We start from the raw sequence: 6,844 nt of genomic DNA, 5'->3' as shown, positions 1-6,844 counted from the left end.
AGACGGCTTTATACATGGAATTCCCCAGATGGACAACACCAAAACCAGATTGACTACATCCCTTTGCAGCCAAAGGTGGTGGAAATCTATACAGTCGGTAAAAACAAGACCTGGAGCTGACTGTAGTTCAGATCACGAACTTCTTCTTGCACAATTTAGGATCAGACTAAAGAGATTAGGGAAGACCCACAGATCAGCTAGATATGAGCTCACTAATATTCCTAAGGAATATGCAGTGGAGGTGAAGAATAGATTTAAGGGACTGGACTTAGTAGATAGGGTCCTGGAAGAACTCTGGACAGAAGTTCGCAGCATTGTTCAGGAGGCGGCAACAAAATACATCCCAAAGAAAGAGAAAACCAAGAAGGCAAAATGGCTGTCTGCCGAGACACTAGAAGTAGCCCAAGAAAGAAGGAAAGCAAAAGGCAACAGTGACAGGGGGAGATATGCCCAATTAAATGCAAAATTCCAGAGGTTAGCCAGAAGAGATAAGGAATTATTTTTAAACAAGCAATGCACGGAAGTGGAAGAAGACAATAGAATAGGAAGGACAATAGACCTTTTCCAGAAAATTAGAAACATCGGAGGTAAATTCCAGGCAAAAACGGGTATGATCAAAAACAAAGATGGCAAGGAACTATCAGAAGAAGAAGAGATCAAGAAAAGGTGGCAAGAATATATGGAAGACCTGTATAGGAAAGATAACAATATCGGGGATAGCTTTGATGGTGTGGTCAATGAGCTAGAGCCAGACATCCTGAAGAGTGAGGTTGAATGGGCCTTAAGAAGCATTGCTAATAGCAAGGCAGCAGGAGATGATGGCATCCCAGCTGAACTGTTCAAAATCTTGTGAGATGATGCTGTCAAGGTAATGCATGCTATATGCCAGCAAATTTGGAAAACACAAGAATGGCCATCAGACTGGAAAAAATCAACTTATATCCCCATACCAAAAAAGGGGAACACTAAAGAATGTTCAAACTATCGAACAGTGGCACTCATTTCACATGCCAGTAAGGTAATGCTCAAGATCCTGCAAGGTAGACTTCAGCAATTCATGGAGTGAGAATTGCCAGATGTACAAGCTGGGTTTAGAAAAGGCAGAGGAACTAGGGACCAAATTGCCAATATCCGCTGGATAATGGAAAAAGCCAGGGAGTTTCAGAAAAACATCTATTTCTGTTTTATTGACTATTCTAAAGCCTTTGACTGTGTGGACCATAACAAATTGTGGCAAGTTCTTAGTGGTATGGGGATACCAAGTCATCTTGTATGCCTCCTGAAGAATCTGTATAATGACCAAGTAGCAACAGTAAGAACAGACCACGGAACAACGGACTGGTTTAAGATTGGGAAAGGAGTACGTCAGGGCTGTATACTCTCACCCTACCTATTCAACTTGTACGCAGAACACATCATGCGACATGCTGGGCTTGAGGAATCCAAGGCTGGAGTTAAAATCGCTGGAAGAAACATTAACTATCTCAGATATGCAGATGATACCACTTTGATGGCTGAAAGCAAAGAGGAACTGAGGAGCCTTATGATGAAGGTGAAAGAAGAAAGTGCAAAAGCTGGCTTGCAGCTCAACCTCAAAAAAACCAAGATTATGGCAACCAGCTCGATTGATAACTGGCAAATAGAGGGAGAAAATGTAGAAGCAGTGAAAGACTTTGTATTTCTAGGTGCGAAGATTACTGCAGATGCTGACTGCAGTCAGGAAATCAGAAGACGCTTAATCCTTGGGAGAAGAGCAATGACAAATCTCGATAAAATAGTTAAGAGCAGAGACATCACACTGACAACAAAGGTCCGCATAGTTAAAGCAATGGTGTTCCCCGTAGTAACATATGGCTGCAAGAGCTGGACCATAAGGAAGGCCGAGAGAAGGAAGATCGATGCTTTTGAACTGTGGTGTTGGAGGAAAATTCTGAGAGTGCCTTGGACTGCCAGAAGATCAAACCAGTCCATCCTCCAGGAAATAAAGCCAGACTGCTCACTTGAGGGAACGATATTCAAGGCAAAACTGAAATACTTTGGCCACACAATGAGAAGACAGGACACCCTGGAGAAGATGCTGATGCTAGGGAGAGTGGAGGGCAAAAGGAAGAGGGGCCGACCAAGGGCAAGGTGAATGGATGATATTCTAGAGGTGATGGACTCGTCCCTGGGGGAGCTGGGGGTGTTGACGACCGACAGGAAGCTCTGGCGTGGGCTGGTCCATGAAGTCACGAAGAGTCGGAAGCGACTAAACGAATAAACAACAACAAAACTGAATGAATGCCAATTGCTATGTTGAAGCACCACACAAAATAAGAATCCATGGTTTACAAATGAATAACTGGATTCAAATAACATGCTACACGAAAACTAAAAAGCTACGATATGCCTGAGCCTCAAATGGTTATTTCAGAATAAGAAAAGCTGAAATGATTTTACGGTCTAAAAAAAAAGTTATTAAGGATCAATACCAGTCGTGATTGGAGCCCTTGAAGCAATACCTAAAGGACTCCCTCAATATTTGGAAATGTTGAATTTATTGGACCGGAACACCTAATTTTACAAAAAAAAAAAAAAACTTGCTTGGAACTGCCTATATCCTCAGACACTACTTTAATAATTCTTAGATCCTTGGTTAGGACTTGAATTATTGTCTTTGATTGTGAATCTAATTATTGATTACCCGTAATATATTAAATTCATACTATGTCCTATTTCCAGCAACTCTGGGCAGGTTTTTATAATGTTCCTTATAAAATATAATTCTTTAGTGCTTGTAATTCATATATAAGAGTACCAGTTTGGAGTAGTGGTTAAGGCACCAGGCTAGAAAGTAGGAGACCGTGACTTCTAGTCCTCCCTTAGCCACAAAGCCAGCCTGGGTGACCTTGGGCCTGTCATCCTCTTTCAGCCCTAGGAAGAAGCAGGCAATGGCAAACCACTTCTGAAATCTTGCCAAGAAAACCATAGAGACCAGTCCAGGCAGTTGCAGGAGTCAACACTAACTTGTAGCACCCAAACACACAAAAAAATCATATATCAATATGATACAATATCATAGACATTTTGGCAGGACAGAACTTTTAATTACTTCTTTGGGAGATGCAATCCACATCAAGTGACACAAACAGTGAAAAGTAATTTTCTTGCTTACATGTTTTTTCCTGTCTGATTTGTGCAGCGTGAAGGAAATCCTAATCTGTTTTCAGCTCAATGAATGCTGTGATTTTCTCTGTTTCTTCTCCCTTCAAGAAACAAGCAGAAGAGAAATATCTACATCAAGAGCCATGTGACGATTTTCTCAAGGGATTTTTACCAAATGGTATGACTCAGCTTCTCCAAGGATTCCTTCTGATGGCCTCTTGGGATGCTGAGTGTAAACTGCAAGCAGCACATTTAGTTAATGGAAAGAGATGCAAATATATTGAGTGATATTGGAAGCCAGATGTAAAATGCAGTAACCGCATTTTCTTCCCCCTCCTCCTCTTCGAGGTAGCTGTGAAGTTCATGTCTGCACCAGAGGACCCCATGTGGTCTAGTTTTTGTTTCATCATGTCTGTGCAGATGTCAGACATAGTGGCAAAGTAACAGTTGGGTGAAAAGTCATTTCCCCATCTCTTCTAGTGGTAACACCTTTCCTGGTCTAGAATGGCTGGTAGCTGCTTTATTCCGCCCTGCCTTGCAAGCAGATTCCTGCATATGAATCAATACCCCAGAAGGTATTGATTGAGTCCTCACCTAAACAAATAACGCTCCAAGTACTGCGAGGAAATAAGGTGAAACTGAACCACTGCCTTCCACCCCCAAATATTAGACCCCAAACCAAATCAAAATTCCTCACTCCTTGTCTGCCTCCATTACTATATTCCTAGCAAATAGTATTTCCCATTTAAGGATAAACGATTTGGAGGAAAATGGTTCTTTCAAAGAAACAAAGTAAGCCTGTTTCTGAGACTGTTTGATCCCTGTAAGTCAGATGCATTAGACTGGTTCAGGCATTGCACCAAGGTACAATACGGCTTGTTTCTTTTTGGCTTAGTGTGTTGCAGTTTCTAAGCCATGGTTAACAGCTTGGCATGTTAAATGCCAAGTTGTGATTATTCAAATAAGCAAGATTAAAGAAGGCAGGGTTTAACACAATGTGTGAACCATGTCTTTAAAAAGATATTCACCACTCTTGTAGGTAGATGCCAACCGGACAAAAGCAGTGAATTATAAATTGGATGCTAAGCCCCAGGACAGAGGTTAGTACTGAGATTCCCATATTTAGCTGGCAACGTCCAAACTGACAATATTGCATATGACTTCATTTGCTATTGTATCACCTACAGAGCGAACAAAAAATAAAATTTTGACCACCCCAGGCTTCTTCTCCACCCTATCTGTAGACACTTTTGAACAGCTGCTTCCTATATTGTGTGTATGTAGGGATGAAAGGGAGAACCAATCACTGTGAGAAAGATTACAGAGAATATCCTTGACAGCTCAGTTGGGAAGTAAAGCTACTGACTTTAGGCCATGAAACTCTTACCACATTTTAAATCTTCTTTTTAGGAGGGAGTAAAAGCTATGATTGAATTACTACAGACCCAACTATCCCTTAGAACAGTGTTTCTCAACCTTGGCAGCTTGAAGATGTGTGGACTTCAACTCCCAGATTTCCCCAACCATCAAGGCTGGCTGGGGAATTCTGGGAGTTGAAGTCCATACATCTTCAAGCTGCCAAAGGTTGAGAAACACTGCCTTAGAAGCACCTGAAAATGAGATTAGTTGGTTCTAATGAGTGAAGGATCAGTAATGGTCACCTTGACTTGCCAGGAGGTTTCTCATGTTGAGAAGCAGGCATATCTTTTTTATATACATACAGTACATGTTGTGGGAATGAACCCTTCCTGTATTACTTGCTGGCTGAGTTTGCATATCATATTATAGTATAATGCAGTTGGCAATTAAAATATATTTCTTTGATAAGGGCAAGAGTCCATGATTCCCAGAAAACTATCCAATTAATACTACACAGTGACAAGGGGGAGATAGAAAGGATATTGTTGCAAGGGCCAGTCAGTCAACCAATCTACACTGCCTGCACTGTCTTTTACTAGAAATAGGAGGAACCAATTGCTGTTCCATAACTTGAGTAACTCATGAAGTTCGTATGTTTTTTCCCCCAAAGGCAGTAAATGCATATAGGATTGTAGTAGACCAGCGTTGCTCAACCTTGGCAACTTTAAGATGTGTGGACTTCAACTCCCATGCTGGCTGGGGAATTCTGGGAGCTGAAGTTCACACATCTTAAAGTTGCTGAGGTTGAGAAATACTGTAGTAGACCTTTGGATTGAGTGGCTGGGTTGGCTTGAACACTAGACCACACAAATCAGCCAGTCATATTTTAACCTAGTTTGCATGGTTAGCTTATGATTCAGTTGTGTCATGCAAACCCAGAAAGTTGGAGTAAGTAAACCATGGTTCAGTAAACCATGTCATATAAATAAATCAGCAACAATGCACTTGCAAGTGCTTTGAGGGTAATCTTTAAGATATGAACTTCACAATTATCGCATAGGCAGAAGAGTCTGAAATACCATCTAATGTAGTTTTGTTGGGTGACTTTCACATTTTACAGCTTGAGGATATGAACAGGGCTGATTACTTGCATGGCGAACCTTTGCAACTTAATAAATTTAAAAGCTAGGGTTGATCAGTCCAGCTTCTTTTAAAAAAAGACTTCTGTCAACTTTTGCTGAACAATCATGGGCAGCTACTGCGCTATTTTATTCTGCTGTGACATTGGGTCATGCAAGCTCTATATAACTCATCCCCCAATTGGTTCTCCTGCACCACTTTTCGCTCTGTGTTCCGTTTGTTTTTATGTGGATAATCACACATTTATTTTTAAACCTGCATTCTAGCTGCAGAGACTCATTCATTTTCAACAGAGCTTTAATAATAATAGTTTTATAAGCCAACTCTATGAAATCTGCTTGGGAGACTGGATTCATTCAACGCTACTGGAGGCTCTTTGGCTAGCATGGGGGAACTTTAAAGTCTGCACAGCATGGCTTATTAGCATGGTTGCTCACACTATAACTAGCCATGATAAAGCGTGTGTGACCTTTCTAATTCCTTGTTCTTCTCCAGCAATTAGAATGCTCTCTATTTGTGTATGGCATGGCATTGTATTATAAATAAAAAGGATCATATCGGGTCAGATTCTTTAATGGATATCCATGGAGCAGCATTCCCATTTGGAAAAATTACCACCTCTGCAGTGCCTCAGAAATAAAAAGGCTTCCACTGGAGGCCCTACTCTGGTGTGAACCCAGCCATTGTGGATTTGTAAACTGTGGGTTTATTGTTCATTGTCTTGTGTGACTGTAGTAATCCAAAAGATCATTTTTAAGCAAACCACATGTAAGTCCAATCAACATTTTATTTAACTATTTAGTAAATTGATGCACCTGCCCATCTTAAGCAAGTAGTCCTGGGTGGCTCACAATACAAAACGATAAAAACAACGTAAATACAACGCAAACCATAATAAATACAAAAAACAAAAGTGGAGCCACCTCACACATTAACTTGGGTCACAAACTCACCTACATGGGGCTTCACTAACAATCTGGCCCTGATACCTGGGAGAAAAGCAGGTTTTTACAACCCTCTGGATGGGCAACAGGATCAGACCCATCTAGATCTTAACAACTAAAGGTCTGCAAAACATCTATTAATAGTCAAATTCTTCTACAGTGCAGAACGTTCTGGACATTATGCCAGTTCAGGAAGTGGTCTGATAGTTTCAGAAATAAATCCTGAAAATTGGAGAGGGTTCCAAGTGTGCTGGACA

The sequence above is a fragment of the Candoia aspera genome, chromosome 7 (genome assembly GCF_035149785.1).
Source record: "Candoia aspera isolate rCanAsp1 chromosome 7, rCanAsp1.hap2, whole genome shotgun sequence".
Classification (NCBI taxonomy): Eukaryota; Metazoa; Chordata; class Lepidosauria; order Squamata; family Boidae; genus Candoia; species Candoia aspera.
This window is presented reverse-complemented; position numbering follows the sequence as displayed.